Genomic DNA, 16,660 nt, shown 5'->3' with positions numbered 1-16,660 from the left:
AAATATAGAGACACACACACACACACACACACACACACACACACACACAGAGGAATGACTTGCATTAGGAATTCCCACGTGTGATATTTTACAATGTAGAGTCTAGCCTTATTTTTCTGTTAAATCATATATAGGCACTTAATTGGGAATGTTTTTTATTTTTAATTTAGGGATTGGTACCCTAAATATTAAATACCCTTATCAGTTCAATTCATTTGTTTTCTTATTTGTCTTTATATTTGGGGTCTTCTAGATGATTGGATTTGTGATTAATTGTGTGTGTTTGCAGGGATGCAGGAAGGAAGCAAGGACCAACGTTAGGAAGGGAAGGATAAAGTAAGTGATGAAGAATGGAGAAAGATACGTGGAGGTGTCTTTTGTCTTGGAGGAGGAGAGTGAGATGGTGGTTTTGGAGAACTAATTTTTCTCAGGAAACTATTAAGTGTCAGACACTAAGCTGTGCACTTTCATGTATTTTACATCCTCACAATAACTTTGGCAAGGTAGATACTCAAGTTATTTGTAGTTTCAAAGGAAAAAATGAAAGGAGGTAAGAAGATACCAGAAAAGAACTTTCTAAAAAAAAAAAAAAGATTTTATTTATTTATTAGAGAAGGAGAAAGAGAGTGTATGTTCACATATACACTCATGCGAGTGGGGGCGGGCAGGGAGAGAATCTTAAGACTACCCTGAGTCAGAGCCCAACTTGGGACTTGATCTTGTGACTCTGCGATCATGACCTGTGCTGAAACCAAGAGTCATTTATTTAACTGAGCCACCCAGGTGTCTCCCAGAAAAGAACTTTTAAAAGTAAAGAAAAATAGTGATGATGGTGCTTGTTATAGTTGAATAATTGCTTCAGTGTAGCTGGTTGTGGTGCTTTTATTATCATATTTTGGGGAGAGAATATAGAGTCTTTGGAAGAATTAAAAAAGAATGTTATTAAGCTGGTTATATGGGGGCTAGTTGAACTCTCTACTTTTTTATATGCTTGGAAATTTTCATACTAATAGGCTTTTTTGATCAGGCAAGGAAGTAAAATAGTCTTGATTGTGGTAAAAAGTAAAAGAATATATATATTATATATAATATATAAATATAAATATATAATATACACACAGATATATATATATAAATAGTAGGGAGATTTTCCTTCTTTTTTCTACTATCAGACGTCTATAAATGGTATTAGCCTTGAGCCCATTTTTGAGGCAAAATTCCTAACCATTTAGGAAATGAAGACAATAAAATCAGCTTTTTTTTCTTTTTTTTTTTTTTTAATGTGGTCATCTCAGCTTTATGTGTGACGACTGCAGAAATTAGGTGTTGTCTTTCTTTATCTAATTGCAGTGGAAGTTTTGTCCCAAGGAAGGAGCATTTGCTCTAGAAGGAAGGCCTGAGCTGGAACTGTCTTGTCGTAGAGGCATACAGCTCCGAGGGGGAGGATCGGAATCTAGTCAGTGAGCATCTGTTTCTGTAGAACAGGATAGTGGGTACTGGAGGGAGCTACAAAGACAGAAAAATAAGATAGTAGCTATTATTTATGGAGGGCTTCCCCTGTGCTGTGCACTTTCTAAACACTTTACGTACATTTAATCCTTACAACATCTCTTGAAGATAGGGCTCTTTCTTTTCTTCTTTCTTTCTTTCTTTTTCTTTCTTTCTTTCTTTCTTTCTTTCTTTCTTTCTTTCTTTCTTTCTTTCTTTCTTTCTCTATTTTTTTTTTTGTGGCAAAATGTACATTACATAAAAATGACTATTGTAACCATTTTTTAAGTGTACAGGTCAGTGGCATTAAGTTTACATTGTTGTGTAAACCATCACTATCATCCATCTTGGAACTTTTTCATCTTCCCAGACTGAAACTCAGCACCTAATATACACTAACTCCCTATTCCTATCATCCCATGCACCCTGTCCCAAGCCCCTGGCAACTGCCCTTCTACTTTTTTGGTCTCTATCGGTTTGACTTCCCTAGGGATCTCATATAAGTGGAATCATACAGTGCGTGTCTTTTTGTAACTGGCTCATTTCACTCAAGGTTCATCCATGCTGTAACATGTATCAGAAGTTTTTCCCCTTATTAAGGCTGAACTATATTCCATGGTATGAATGTACCATCTTTTGTCCAACTGTATGTCTTTATTTTAATTTTATTTTTAAAAATATTTTATTTACTTGACAGAGAGTACAAGCAGGAGGAGGGACAGAGGGAGAAAGGGAAGCAGACTCCCCACGGTGCAGGGAGCCCAATGTGGGGCTCTGTCCCAGTATCCTGAGATCATGACCTGGGCTCAAGACAGACACTTAACCGACTGAGCACCCAGGCGCCCCTGTCCAACTATATGTTGGTGTAGTCTTGGGTAGCTTCCCCCTTTGGCTATTCTAAGTAGGCTGCTTTGAACATGTGCATAAAACATGTTGAGATCTGGCTTTCGGTTCTTTTGTGTATATACTCAGAAGTATAATTGCTGGGTTCATATGGTAATTCTATGTTTAATATTTGTAGGAACTGCCATACTGTTTTCTGCAGCGGCATCACCAGTTAGAGTTGTGTCAGCAGTGTACCAGAGTTCCAGTTTCTCCAGATCGAAGGTAGGTACTATTCTTATTTTAGTATCATAGAGGAGGAAGAGAGGTGCAGAGAGGTGAAATGGGCTCACACAGCTAACATACACAGATCTGAATTTGAACCCTACAGTCCAATGCAGAACCTCTGATAACCACGTAAGATGAGGCCCAGAAAGGATCAGAGACATGATTAAGGGCACTATGCCTAATACATTTTCAGAGCCTTGATTCAGACCAGGCACCTTGCCTTCAGAGTACATATTGTTCAGCATTCTTAGGTTTAGTGGTTTCTCTTTGTTCTTCTTTTTTATCCGCCCCCCAAAAAAACTTTAAAAAAATCTCACATTTTGTAGAAAGATATTAATTTTTAGATATCTCTATATGGTTTTTTCCTGCCATTCTAAATTTATGCTTTAAACTGTTATTTAAAATATTATCTTAGGAAATGTATGCAATATGTTCAATTTTCTCTTTATTCAGGTTTCTTGGGTAAAATTTGCCTTTAAGTGTTTTGAATAAGTATAAATTGACTGGTAGAATTTTTTTATACATCTCCACTCTACCTACTCCTGCCAGAAGTTTGATTTCAAATAAAACCAAGCAAAATTCTCTCAAGCTGGATTTAAATTGGGGGAAACTTGGAGGGTAGCAATGGTAAACATTGAGGACTTTTTTTTTTTTTTTTTTTTTTGAGAGAGTAAAGTTTCCAGGTTTACTGACAGAGGAGCAGCAGCTAGGAAATGTACTTATTTTTTTCATCCTTCTGTGTGTTTTGCTAGGAGGGCGTGCATTCCCCCTCAGCGCGGTCACCAGGGGACTTTGTGGCCTTCTGAAAGTAGTGCCATTCCTCCGTGATGCTGGCTTCGCTTGGCCAGTGTGTCAGTTCATGTGCCCTGTCTGCAGAGCCTCCCCTACCACTGCCAGTGAGGGGCCCTATGATGATACAGACCTAGGGGCCTCTTTAAATCCTGCTCATGCAGGCAGGGCCTCTGAGTGGGTGACTTCTGTGCTCTTTAAGGCCGCGGGGCTGCGTGTGCATGGCCTTGAGTGCCCCCCCCGCGGTGAGGGTGACAGCTTGTACAGCACACCATTATAGCTGGGTGTTCGTTTCAGACAAAGACTCCTGGACCCATGGTATCAAGGGCCCACAATCAGCTAAGATGAGTTTTCTGATCCGGAAGATATCTTTAAGATAATCTGATTCAGTGCCTCCCAGCCTTGGTGTACACTATGCTCTACCTAGCAAGCTTGAAAACAATGATGCCTGAGGCCAACCTCCAGAGATCCTGAGGTAACTGGTCTGATGGGTGCCCTGGCCATTGGGATTTGTGAAAAGCTTCACAGATAACTCTAGTGTATGGTCAAGGTATAGGATTGTTGCTCTAGTTTCTCTTGACTACCTGTTTTTTTTGGCTCTAAGATTTTTACCACCACAGAAGATACAGGAGGTCTTTTTTTCTGGTTGTCCTTCTCAGCAGGGATTGCTGGAGTATATTTCTCACATAAAAGGGAATCTCTTCTATTTTATCTGTGGTTTGAAAATTATTTTCATATCCTTATGGAGTATTCACACAATTTAGTGCCGGTTGCTATAGAGGACAAATCTTATTTACTCTGCAGAGCCTTGAGTTTAGGAATATAGAGGAAAGACAACTGTTTGTTCTCCAAGATTTCAATGCAAGCTCCAGGTCACTGAGTTCTGATGGCAGTTTCATTTTATAAAGTGAAGACTGCGATGACATTGGAGCTGATATTTCTGCAGTTCTGGAAGGCTTCTTGCTATGTGTAGCATCTGCCCTCCTGTGCTTTTAAACACTCAGCCATATCATTACTTTGGGAAGTCTGTATCTTTGAGTAAACCACATAGTCAGTTGGAGAGCATCTGATTTAGAGGAATGCTGTGTCCTAGCCCCTCCCAGACTGTTTGATGAACTTGGCATCATCTTTCCTATGTTGGACTGTGGCTTTAAGATTATTTGGTTGAAACTTCATCAAAGTTCATAGATGAGAGTTGAGGTTTGAGGGAGCAAGTATTCTTGTTTGATTTGGTTTTAAAAATGAGTATTTAGATGTAAAAATTTCTAACTTTGTCATTGTTCGTATTCTGTGTATTTATGAGAGCTCTGTCAGCAGTTGAAACAAAGGCTCTGTGGTGGCTTTCTTGCTGTGTATCTCTTAGAGACCCCAGTTTAGGGTAGACAACATTTGAGTTACTCTAGTAGTTAAGGACAAGGACTTCTGGACCCACTCCAAAACCTTTCTGATATGGGCAGAGCAGAGCAATTTGTACATGTATATGTGTATGTACTTATGAATATACATAGTAGAAGCATACATAATGTTACCTTTATTCATAATCCTACATAGCTGCTAATACAGAGTGGTACAGAGGAAATTCTTGTAGGATCATCTGCTACTCATCTTCCTCAGTTTTTTCAAAGAGAGGCACATTTGGATTTGATCTGGTATTCACATTTAGATAATTTTATAATAGTTGTAGGGCTTGGACTGGGGAGGTGCCTCCCTTCTCACATTTGTGTGGATTTCTCCTCGTAGTTAGTTACCATGGTAACGTGTGTGTGTAAAGGTGGACTGAGGGCACTGATGGATGAGGGGGACCAATTGCTTAGATCAAAAGCAAGGGCATCTGGTCATTTCCAACATCTTTGAAAATGAAAGCTGTGCTTCCCTGGAAGGACTTGATGGGGTTCTTAGATCACTTGGAATGGTTTTTCTGCTCTGTAGTCTTATTTGTTGTCCCTATCACCTTCCCACTAATTATTCCTTGGTTGCTGACTTCCAGGGGCTGATTAGTTACACATGTCACTCAAAAAATGGTCAAGGGTTATAACAATGGGGGACTTAATTTTCTGTTTCCTCAACTTCATTTTTAACATGCTGAATGTTTGAAATGAAAAGGCAGCAAAGTACCAGCAAATTCTCTTTGAAAACATAGCTGGTTGTTTGTGGAGGATATTCTACTGGCCCCTCCTAGCTCCAGCCCAGCTCACTGCCACGCCTGGGTCTTTCAAAGCTGGTATCATTTCTAAGAGCAACAGTTTAGAATTGGATCCCTTCCATTCATAATAGTATGTGGCATCTTCATATAGGAAGTGTAGAATCAAATATTATGTTATGGTGGGATAGGGAGGACCCACTAATATAGCAGTAAAACAGTTGTGTGTGCGTGTTCTTTCTTTTTAATAAGACTAAAAATAGTATTCCAATTTACGGAAGAAGGGGATAACTTGCACAAAAGTGAAGATAGCATCAGATGATTACAGTGAGCCTCTTCCTCTATGTTAGGCAGTTTCAGTTGAAAAATGAAGATGAGTAAGACATAGTCTCTCCACTGTAAGAACTTCTGAAGAAGTTCTTTGTGCCATTTATCTTCTCAGTGATACACTCTTCCATAGTTACCAATCACATTGCTCTCCCTTCTTGTCCACTTAACAGATGCCCAGTGACAGTTTTCTCACATCTTGGCACCCTTCCTATTTGCAAGGCAGGGCTCTCTTCTCATTGTGGCACCTGCTACTCCCAAGTGTGGTCCTGGCATAGTAGTTTCAGGTCCCCCTCCCCACCTAGATCTGTGTTATAACAAGAACCCCTGGTGACTTGGGTGTACAAAATATGTTAATATGCATGTCCCATTTCAGTCAGGCTAAGGCAGGCCCGAGAATCTGCATTTCTGATGAGCTTCCACGTGATGCTGATTCTGGTCTGTGGACCTCACTGGGGATAGCAAAGATTTGCTTTCGAAAGCCTACTTAAATCTCTCCTAGTGCATAAGAGGAACAAAGATGTTTGGCTTGTTCTGCTAATATGGAATAGCATATGTAGCTAAAGACCTCTGGCTTAAATACTCTCATGGGGAGTCAAAGTTGAAAAATTACCTGTCTACTAGGTGCTAGACATAGCTTTCAGAGTTTTATTAATATACTTGATCCTCACAGCAGGTTTAGGGGGGTAGGCACTGTTACACCTCTATTTTATAGATGGGGAAATTGAGACCCAGAGGGGTTAAGTAGCTTGGCCACAGTCACGTTAACTATCAAGTGAAAGAACAGGGCTTTGAATGCAGGCACTTTGGCCTCAGTACCTCAACTTTGAAAGGATTGCTACGTACTTCTTGTGTCTAAGATGTTACATATGTGAGGAAGTGGAGTGAGATCATGGCTGAGAAATGAGAATGTCTCAGTTTGGATAGTAGGGTGGTTCCAGAAGGCAAGCTGAGTACAGATTTGTGATTGGGATACGGAGGGTTTAGCCGTAGAGAGTGGGTCATGCTGTTCATGTTTACTGGACAGGATTAGTGGGGGGAGGTGAGACAGGCATGATGCTGGCAGTTGAGGAACAAAAGGGCATGTAGGCAAACTTTTATTTTAGCATCCCAGTATATCAGATACTGTGGTTTATGTTCATTCATTCTTTTTTAAAAAGATTTTATTTATTCAATTGAGAGAGAGAGAGTGCATGCAAGTTGGGGGAGGGGAACAGGGAGAAGCAGACGATGCATAGAGTGCGTAACCTAATGCAGGGCATGATCCCTATACCCCGAGATCTTGGCTTGAGCTGAAGGCAGGTGCTGACTAACTGAGCTACCCAGACACCCCTACATTCATTATTTCTTTTGAACCTTGTAATCTTATGGCGTAGGTATAGATTTTAAAGATAAGAGAACTGAGGTTTGAGAGATTTAAGTAATTTTCCCAAGGTTGACAGAGAGGAGGGTGACAGTGACATAATATGAATTTTTTAAAGATTTTTTTTAAAGATTTTATTTATTCATTCATGAGAGACATAGAGAAAGAGAGTGAGAGGGAGAGACATCGGCAGAGGGAGAAGTAGGCTCCATGAAGGAGCCCAATGTGGGACTTGATCCCGGGTCTCCAGGATCATACCCCGGGCTGAAGGCGGTGCTAAACTGCTGAGCCACCCAGGCTGCCCTAATATGAATTTTAAGTCAGTTGCTCTATCGCTTCCCAGGGCAGGGCTTCAGAGCAGAAATTAAGGTATAGAGGGGGAGGTGAGACCTAGGTTGTTGACACTGCATTATAAAAGAGATGCATGGTCAAGGGATGAGATTAAGAACACAAGAGCTGTAAGGCAGAGAACCTACAAGTCTCACTCAATGCTGGCCATTTAAAACTGGACTAGAGTTCCCTAAGATCTCCCTGTGTAGGGCTGGTCCCCAGGTTGGACACAGGGTTGACACTGCATGTGGGGTTAAGTGGCTCCAGGTTTAAATTAGTTTCCATCTGGTGATTAACATGTGTTGGGACTGAACACTCTCCCTGACCTCCTGTGTCCTTCCTCCTTGAGTCAGCCCAGGAGAGGTCAGTCCTGCCCTCATGTTGACTCCTATCTCTGAGACACACACCCCTGGTGCCACACTCCTCTGCTTCACCACAAGTGACAGGTACTTCTGTCTTCTTCCCCTCATCTTTCTGATTATTGCATTTCTTGCCGCAGACCTTCCCCATTGCTCCAAATGTGAAAATCTGAGCTTATTTACTTTAAATAAATTATCATACAGCCTCATGTGACCCCATATAAATCTCCTTAACAGAGAACCTGATGGCATATGTGGTGTGCTTGGGGAAATCTCTGCCTCAGGATGCTCGTAATGGAGGGAACCGACTGGAGTTAGCTCGTGGGCACTGTTCATGTTTTGGCAATCATTGACAATATGGGATACCTCCAGGTGGTTCTCCATGAAGCTGTTCTCTGCACATGGCTCCCTGCCCGTCATGCAATGTGAAATGCCTCTGGTCCCCTCCCTCCTGGGTGAGAGAGCCGACTTTGCTCTCTGGTGTGGCCCCTCTCATCTTTATTCTTACAGTCAAAGGCTTCCATTTCATTTTGTATTGTTTTATTTTTGTTTTTTGAATTTTAACTTATTTTTTTTTTTTTTGAGAGAGAGAAAATAGAGGGGGCGGGGGAGGGAAAGGGGGAAAGAGAATCTTTCTGGATGTGGAGCCTGACACGGGTTCAGTATCATGACCCTGCATGACCTGAGCTGAAGTTAAGCGTTAGATGCTTAATTACCTGAGCCATCCAGGCACTCCCCCATTTTTTTTTTTTTTTTAAAGATTCTCTTATAGAGGCCTCAGAACTATATTGCAAAAAGCTAAGAAATAGAATGGGAAAAAATGCTCCCGTGCTCCATGATTATCGTTTTTTGCAATGATTTTTACATATTTGTATGTTTTCTATCTTCATTCCCTGTTAGTACTACATAATCTCCATCATTACCATTTTAATGGTTGCATAATATTCTGTTGTATACCATTAATTATTTAGCTGTCTTGTTGACAAGTACATTGCTCCCAACTTTTCACAATTATTAATAACATTGTAAGGCATATCTTTGTGCATGTTGCTATTTCCATATTTTGAATTAGATTCTTAGGAGAGAGTCCCAGGTGTGGCATTACTAGGTCAAAGAGTATGAACAATTTTATGGCTCCTAAAACATATTGCCAGATTGCTTTCCAGAGGAGTGGAAGCAATTTACAATGCCATCACAAAGTCATTTGTTTTCAAGATGTTTAGCTAGGGTCAAGGATGCGGTCTCTCACAGTAGGACAGGAGGAGGGGCGTGTGTGTTTGTGTGCGCATGCACACAAAACTCACTGATTCGTATGTGTATTGATTTCAACTGCAATGGTATGCATTGTTCTTGTTAATAGGAAGATACTAGGTATCTAATGCCAATCTAATAATTATTCAATGCAGTATTTAATATCACAGTGTGAAGGAATAAAGCAAATTATGTATATTTCCTGTTTCTCTGGAATTTTGAAAATTTAAAAAAATTGGCAAAGATTAATGAATAAGAACATGCAGGCACTGTGATGAGGTTCTTCGTAGCCCTCTCCTTTTTGAGAACACCTATTAATTTGGAGGTGAAGGTGGAATTTGAAGAAAGTTCGTAGGACAGGCAGAGGGGAGGGCATTGGAAATAGCTGGGCCTATGCTCGGGAGCCCACCTAAGTCAGGTAGCAAAGATGCCCTCTCCTGGCAACTGCAGTCTTTCAGATGCAGAACGGAGGAGTGCTTGTGACCTCAAAATCCTTCCTCACACATCTAGGGCTCAGTGGGAAAGGTACTTTGGTTAATTAGTAATTTGTTCTAGATCTTTGCCATTACAATTTTCTCCAATTCTTTGTATTTCCCATTGGACTGTTTTTGATGTTGGTAAACATCAAATGCCTTAAAGTAGGGACTGTACCTTTTAAAGTCATTAATTTTTATACCTCTCCCCTGGATTGTCTAGCACACTGTTTTATGTCTTATGTACCTAGTGGTGGCCTTGTGTCTTCTGACTGCCTGTGGGAAACTTGTGCTGTATCCGATGGTCCCAGGAGTTCCACCAAAGCCCCATGGTTAAGTAATGGGATCGCCCAGATCTTGTGCTCACATGTAAAACTCACAGCTGACCTCACAGGGGTAAAGGAAGAAGAAACTTTGGTGGAGAAATTACCTGAGAAAGGTGATTTTGGAGAAGACCTCTGACTAGTGTGTATTATCTCTCACATCATCTAATGGGACCTCCTTGTTTGACGGATGGAGAAACTGAGCCCAGGAAAACCAAACGTCTTCCTCAAGATCACACAGATCATGGGTGTTGAATGTAACTGGACCTGGCCCTTGGGTCCTACTCTAGTGTCCTTTCCACTACTGCCATCTCCCTATGCCCTCAACAGATCTGTATTTGAAGGTTTTTAATTTTTAAAATTAATTTTTTTTTTCTGTATGCCCACGTTTTGCCTCTCTTACAGCTACACAGAAATGTGTTTATAGAGTGTGACCTTGAGGCAATAGTCAGATCCGGGCAAGAGCCATAGAGGCTTAGAAGTTTGTATTGAGAGCCAAGAGATAGTGTGGGATCGAAATTCAGTTTCATATAAAATTACAGCTTTGCATTATTATCTTTGAATTTAAATATAAACCTTTTATTTCAGAGGAAGAATGTTCAGTTATTTGTGGTACATGTTTGGGGTGTGTATTTGCCACAATTGTGATCCTAATAAAACTCTCGTTATGATCAATATGCACAGAGTAGAGATTTACGGTTTTCAAGAGAGCATTAACTTTGAGTTTCTTGATTTCTCCTTTGCGACTGAAAGCTAAACCTCGGTGTTGTGTCCTCTGTGTGGTGATTTTTCTTCTTCCTCTCTGTAACTTCTTACCCTGAATATGACAAGCACATTGGTTTGCACAGTTGAAGTTCTGCAGCTAAAGGCTTTAATAGTGAGGGAGGTGCCCATGGTCAATGTCAAATGGAAGGACCGAGCAGACAAAGCAGGAGGGAGAATGAACAGTCTCCTGGTCCTTTTAACAGCTCTGTGATGTCTGCCCTGGGATTTGAATGATTTGTGAATGACTACAGCCGGCTCAGTCTGAGGTGCTTGAGGCCTCTGGAAATTGATGTTAACCACATCAGCTGTCAGTAGTTATAGCTACTGGGTAATCGGGTTTGGAATTTATGGGTATTTACATTTCATGGGGCTTTGACTATGTTTCTGTAAGTTGGGAGTAGAAATGTTTGTCCTTGGTATGACTGAATAGCTTATTTTATGCATGGTGCCAGCATTTCAAACTGTCTCAGTGTGTAAACCACTTTCTTCCTGGGAGAGGAAAATAATCTCATTAATCCTATCTGTGGCTAGTGGATGGGATGATTTTTGCCTGCATCCCAGGAATCTAGCTCCATACTGCCTTCTGTGCAATAACTGGTAATATGGTTACACAGTAAAAAGAAGTTAGAAGAGTCTTACTGAAGGCTGTTGATAAACATTTTGTTACAGCTTGCTGAGGTCGGCACTTTTTTTTACTTTGTTTGGTCTCAAAGGGATTAACTTTTTTTTTTCATGATAGGAACTAGAAGCTTGTTCTCAAATTTAGAAGATCAGAAAAAACTGAAAGAGCAGAGAAAATTAACCCAAGTTCTTTCCACTTGAATGCAAGCAATAAAAACATTTCAAAATTTTCTTTCATTCCTTTTCTATACATAATTTTTATGTGGCTATAATTAAGCTATTACATTTTCTTTTTCTTTTTCTTTTTTTGTTAGAGAGAATGTGAGGAGGAGGGGCAGAGGGAGAGAGTCTTAAGCAGACTCCATGCTGAGTGCAGAGCCTGTTTTGTGGCTTGATCCCATGACCCTGAGATCATGGCCTGAGCCCAACCAAGAGTCAGTTGCTTAACCGACTGAGCCACCCATGAGTCCCTGTAGTTATTTTTGGGAAAAAAAAATTTTTTTTTTTGTTTTTCTTTCTACTTACCACATAGTTTTTCCTTGTCATATAATTTCCCTTTCAGAACCCTAGTTTTTCATTGAGAGGCACTTCTTAAAATATTTGCTTTTTTTGTCAGTGTCTGGATCAGAGGCTTAGCCCTCTTTTATCGGTGGGGTTTTGCACTGCTCCTCAGCCATGAAGACAGGCCTGGGTAAATTGTCTCTTCAGTCAGTAGTGCTGGGCTCTCTCTTTCCTTTGAGAGTTATTATTTGGCATAGCTCTAATATTTTCCCAGTTGAAGATTATCCTCTAGTTCGAACTTTCTGTGCATGAAGCTTGATATGTATTTGGGATTAGTTCTTTAGGATATTTTCCCAGAGTTGAATTGCTGGTCGAAAAAGACGAAACATTTTGATGTTATACACATACACACACACACACACACACACACACACACACAGAGTTTTATGTTGTATATTATACATGTTATTTTTGATAAGTGGATACTAGTAATGCCAAACTAACCATACAGTGCACCTTAACATTAGGTGTTACTGCTGTTTAAGCTTTGTTAAGGTGATATGTAAGAAATAGCATTGAGTTATTAAGTCTTTGCTTAGCAGTGAGTTTGAACATTTTGGCATACATTTGCTAACTACTTGGTTTCCTGTGTTATGGATTACCTCATCTTAGCTTAGTGTTCTTGTGGGTAAGGAAGGGTGATGCCCGTGGGAATCTTGGTGAGTATGGTTAGCACACAGAACTGCCCTGCAGCCTTGATCTTGGCAGGACCCTACGTTGTGCTTTTAGCTTCTGTCTTACCTAGTGGCAGGCAAGCACTCACCCTCCCCACGTTGCTTCAAGAGATGAGAATCTTTTAAGACTGAAGTAAAGGGTGGGAGTTGGGCTTAGTTGGTAGTGTATGTGACTCTTGGTTGTGGGGTTGTGGGACCAAGCCTCATGTTGAGTGTAGAGAGTACTTAAAAGTAAATAAATAAAATAAAAATATATATATTTTAATAAAGATTGAAGTAAAGGAGAGTGAAATGTTTTTTAATAAAAAAATGGAGCATGGATGTAAGAATTTTTTTCACTTTTAAAAAATAGCCTGCTACAAAATTGTTCTTCTTCCGTTAATTCTTTCCTGAATTTATGGAGTGTCTACTGGGCCAGGTATTCCTGAGGGAGTGCCCCATGCAATGACCTCAAGGCAGAAAGAGAGCACTGTGTCTTGGGAAGGCAGGTAGAGCCAGGGCACCTGGATGGTGACCAGAAAGATCTGGGTGAAGCCACAGGAGCAGGAAGGAACCCAGTGATGTGGACATTTGTAGGCCTGGAAAATGTTGAGGGCAAGCTCTGAAGGGTTTGAGCTGTAGTACCCTAGAAGGATCACTGTATTAGTGGATTAGAAGGGCGCAAGAGAGGAAGCAACAACTCCCATTGGGTACCTGTCAGGGTAGTCTAGGCATGAGGTGATGGGGCCTCACATGTTCCGCTTCTTAAACCATCTGGCAGAGGAGCATAATTTTTTATTTCTAATCTGTTGTGATGGATGTGTTTGTAAAGAGATATGTTAGGAAGGGTTAAAGACCTGGGAAAAGGAAGAGCTTAGAAAGGAAGCCTTAGGGAACCCTGGGTGGCTCAGTGGTTTAGTGCCTGCCTTTGGCCCAGGGCATGAACCTGGGGTCCTGGTATTGGGTCCCACGTCGGGCTCCCAGTGTGGAGACTGCTTCTCCCTCTGCCTGTGTCTCTGCCTCTCTCTATCTCTCTCTCTCTCTGTGTCTCTCATGAATAAATAGATAAAATCTTAAAAAAAAAAAAAAGAAAGAAAGAAAGGAAGCCTTGATATCAAAGGGGGTCATTTCTCTGGAAATCTGTGAAATCAGTGCTTTCCCAATTCAGAAGAGCCATAGGATTTTTGTTGTTGTTCAGGGAGGGAGTTGGTGAAATGATACAGAATTCTTCTGGAGAAAAAAGATGTGAGAGAGACCTGGGAAATTCTGAAAAAAATAAGGAATGAGCAGCAACTAGACTTAACTGGATGTTAAGGTATGTCATGAAGCTAGAATTGCTTAAGTGCTGGAACTGGACAATTTAAGCTTTTTGCTGCAGAAGAAGAAATAGGCAAACAGATCAATGGAACAAAATAGTATCCAGAAATAAACCTGAAATGGATCTGAAATTAGATGATGATAATGATGGTTTTTAGATCGCTGTAGAAAACAGATTTTCCAATAATTTAAATAGGGAAACGAGGTTAAACAATATGCATTTTTCCTCTTTCACACTTTACACCCCAGGGAATTCCAGATCAAAGATTTAAGCATGAAAATATGAAAACAGTAAAACTAAGAAAACATGGGTGGATTTATTTATAATTTCATAATAGTGAAGATCTTTCTCTGAGCCATAAATTTGTAACGCACATGGCCAAGAAAGAGTTGCCATTAGCGATCTTAATTTTAAAAGAACTCATAGATGCAAGTAATGAAAAAACTCTTAATTCAGTAGGTTTTTGTGTGTGTGTGTGAATTTAGTAGATTAATAAAAAATATATAAATGCTGCTAAAAAAGTAAATGAGGTATATAGCCTTGCTGGTAATAATTATTGGAAGGTATGTCAATGACATACTATTTTTGGCCAGTTTGGCAAAATAAGAAAGAAAGAAAATTCTAAGTGCTCACAGAATTTGGGGAAACAGAAACTCTCACCACAGGAGATCCACAGACAGTATCAAAATAGAATGTATATGCCTTTTCCCTAGAAATCCTACCTTTAAGAAATTACCGTCCATCTGGACTTATAATGATTTGTGAAGATATGTGGGCAAGGATGCTTATTCCAGCATCATTTGCTATAGCAAAAACCTGGGAACAGAGCGCCTCAGTGTGGTACTGGTCAAATAAATTGTTCCACTCTCAAATGGTATATGATTTGTAGCTGTCCAAAGAGTGAGGAAGGTGTATAATGTGCTGACAGAGAAAACATTCCAATGCATGTTGCTGTTAAATGAAAAGCAAGATGTGGTCTGTGACTCTGTAGAAATAATCAGAAAGAATATGTTTTATAGATACATGAAATAAATCCCCCACTCTTCCAAAAAGGATCACAGGTAACATTAACTGTTGTAGGAAAAGTGACAAAGTAACTGAGGTAGAGATTCAGGAGGCATCCCATTTGAATTGTGTGTGTGTGTGTGTGTGTGTGTATGGTCGGTTTTATAATTTTTAACTCAACAGGGGTTATCTGAGTTTGAGATTATAGCGTTTTGTCTAAAACACACACATCAACACTCCCTAATAATTTTTTTTAAATTTATTTATTTATTTATGATAGTCAGAGAGAGAGAGAGAGAGAGAGAGAGAGGCAGAGACACAGACAGAGGGAGAAGCAGGCTCCATGCACCGGGAGCCTGATGTGGGATTCGATCCCGGGTCTCCAGGATCGCGCCCTGGGCCAAAGGCAGGCGCTAAACCCCTGCGCCACCCAGGGATCCCAACACTCCCTAATAAATGTTAGTCAGAAAAAAAAATCCTGTAACATTTTCTTTATTTATAAATTGTGGTACGAGACTCAGATACACTTATTTATCCTATCCTCCTGTGACACTCTTAAGATTGAGACCTTTTCAGTTTTTTATCTTGGTGGTTTAATTAGCTAAAGAGAGGACCATGAGCTGCTTTTTAAGCATGGGCAATTTCCAGTGTAGTGAACAATATAGCATTATATAAGTTTTAGGCGTATAATATAGTGATTGAACAGTTCTATACCTTACTCAGTGCTCATCATAAGTGTCCTCTTCAATCCCCATCACCTATTCCACCCATCCCCCCACCCACAATTTGTTCTTTAGAGTTAAGGTTTGTTTCTTGGTTTGCTTCTTTTTCTCCCCCCTTTGTTCATTTGTTTTGTTTCTTAAATTCCACATGTGAGTGAAGTCGTATGGTATTTACCTTTATCTGACTGACTTCTTTCCCTTGGCATTATATTCTAGCTCCATCCATGTTATTACAAATGGTAAGGTTTCATTCCTTTTTATGGCTGAGTAATTCCTTTGTGTGTACCATATACTACATCTTCCTTACCCCTCTGTTGATGGACATTTGGGCTGCTTCCATAATTTGGCTATTGTAAATAATCCTATAATAAACATATTGATGCATGCATCCCTTTGAATTAGTGTTTTTGTACTTTTTGGGTAAATACCCAGTAGTCTGATTACTGTTTATGTGGTATTTCTATATTTAATTTTTTGAGGAACCTCTATATTATTTTCTATAGTAGCTACAACAGTTTATGCTCCCAGCAACAGTGCGTTGAGGGTTCCTTTTTCTCTGCATCCTCACCAACACTTTTTTGTATTTTTGATTTTAGCCATTCTCATGGGTGTGAGGTGGTATCTCATTATAGTTTTGATAGCATTTCCCTGATGATGAGTGATACTGAGCATCTTTTCATGGGTCTGTTGGCCATCTGGGTTTCATATTTGGAGAAATGTCTGTTCATGTCTTCTGACCATTTTTAAATTGGATTATTTGTTTTTTGGTTATTGAGTTGTATCAGTTCATTATATATTTTGGATATTAACCCTTTATTGGATATGTCATTTGCAAATATCCTCTCCCATTCAGTAGGTTGTCTTTTGTTGGTTGTTTCTCCCAGAAGGCAATTTCTCTCCCCCCTCCTTTTTTTTTTTTTTTTTTTTTTTTAAGATTTACTTATATTTTTGAGAGAGATTTAGAGGGGAAGAGGGAGGTGAAAGGAAGAGAATCTTAAGCAGACTCTGCACTGAACCTGGAGTCGTTCCCTGAGATCACTTGAGCCAAAACTGAGAGTCAGA

General features: G+C 40.0%; 1 protein-coding gene across 11 annotated transcripts in view; it reads left to right on the top strand.

Moving 5' to 3' along the window:
• Window positions 1-16,660, top strand: part of FARS2 (phenylalanyl-tRNA synthetase 2, mitochondrial) — a 502,588-nt gene that overhangs the window by 43,736 nt on the left and 442,192 nt on the right. For all 11 annotated transcript variants that reach the window (XM_041772861.1, XM_041772868.1, XM_041772862.1 and 8 more), the window contains one exon: window positions 2,510-2,595. The gene's annotated coding sequence lies outside the window, so the exon portion shown is untranslated. The remainder of the gene's footprint in view (window positions 1-2,509; window positions 2,596-16,660) is intronic.

This window comes from Vulpes lagopus, chromosome 10, assembly GCF_018345385.1.
Source record: "Vulpes lagopus strain Blue_001 chromosome 10, ASM1834538v1, whole genome shotgun sequence".
Classification (NCBI taxonomy): domain Eukaryota; kingdom Metazoa; phylum Chordata; class Mammalia; order Carnivora; family Canidae; genus Vulpes; species Vulpes lagopus.
Note: the sequence above shows the minus strand (reverse complement) of the source record. Positions and strands in the feature narration are given on the sequence as shown.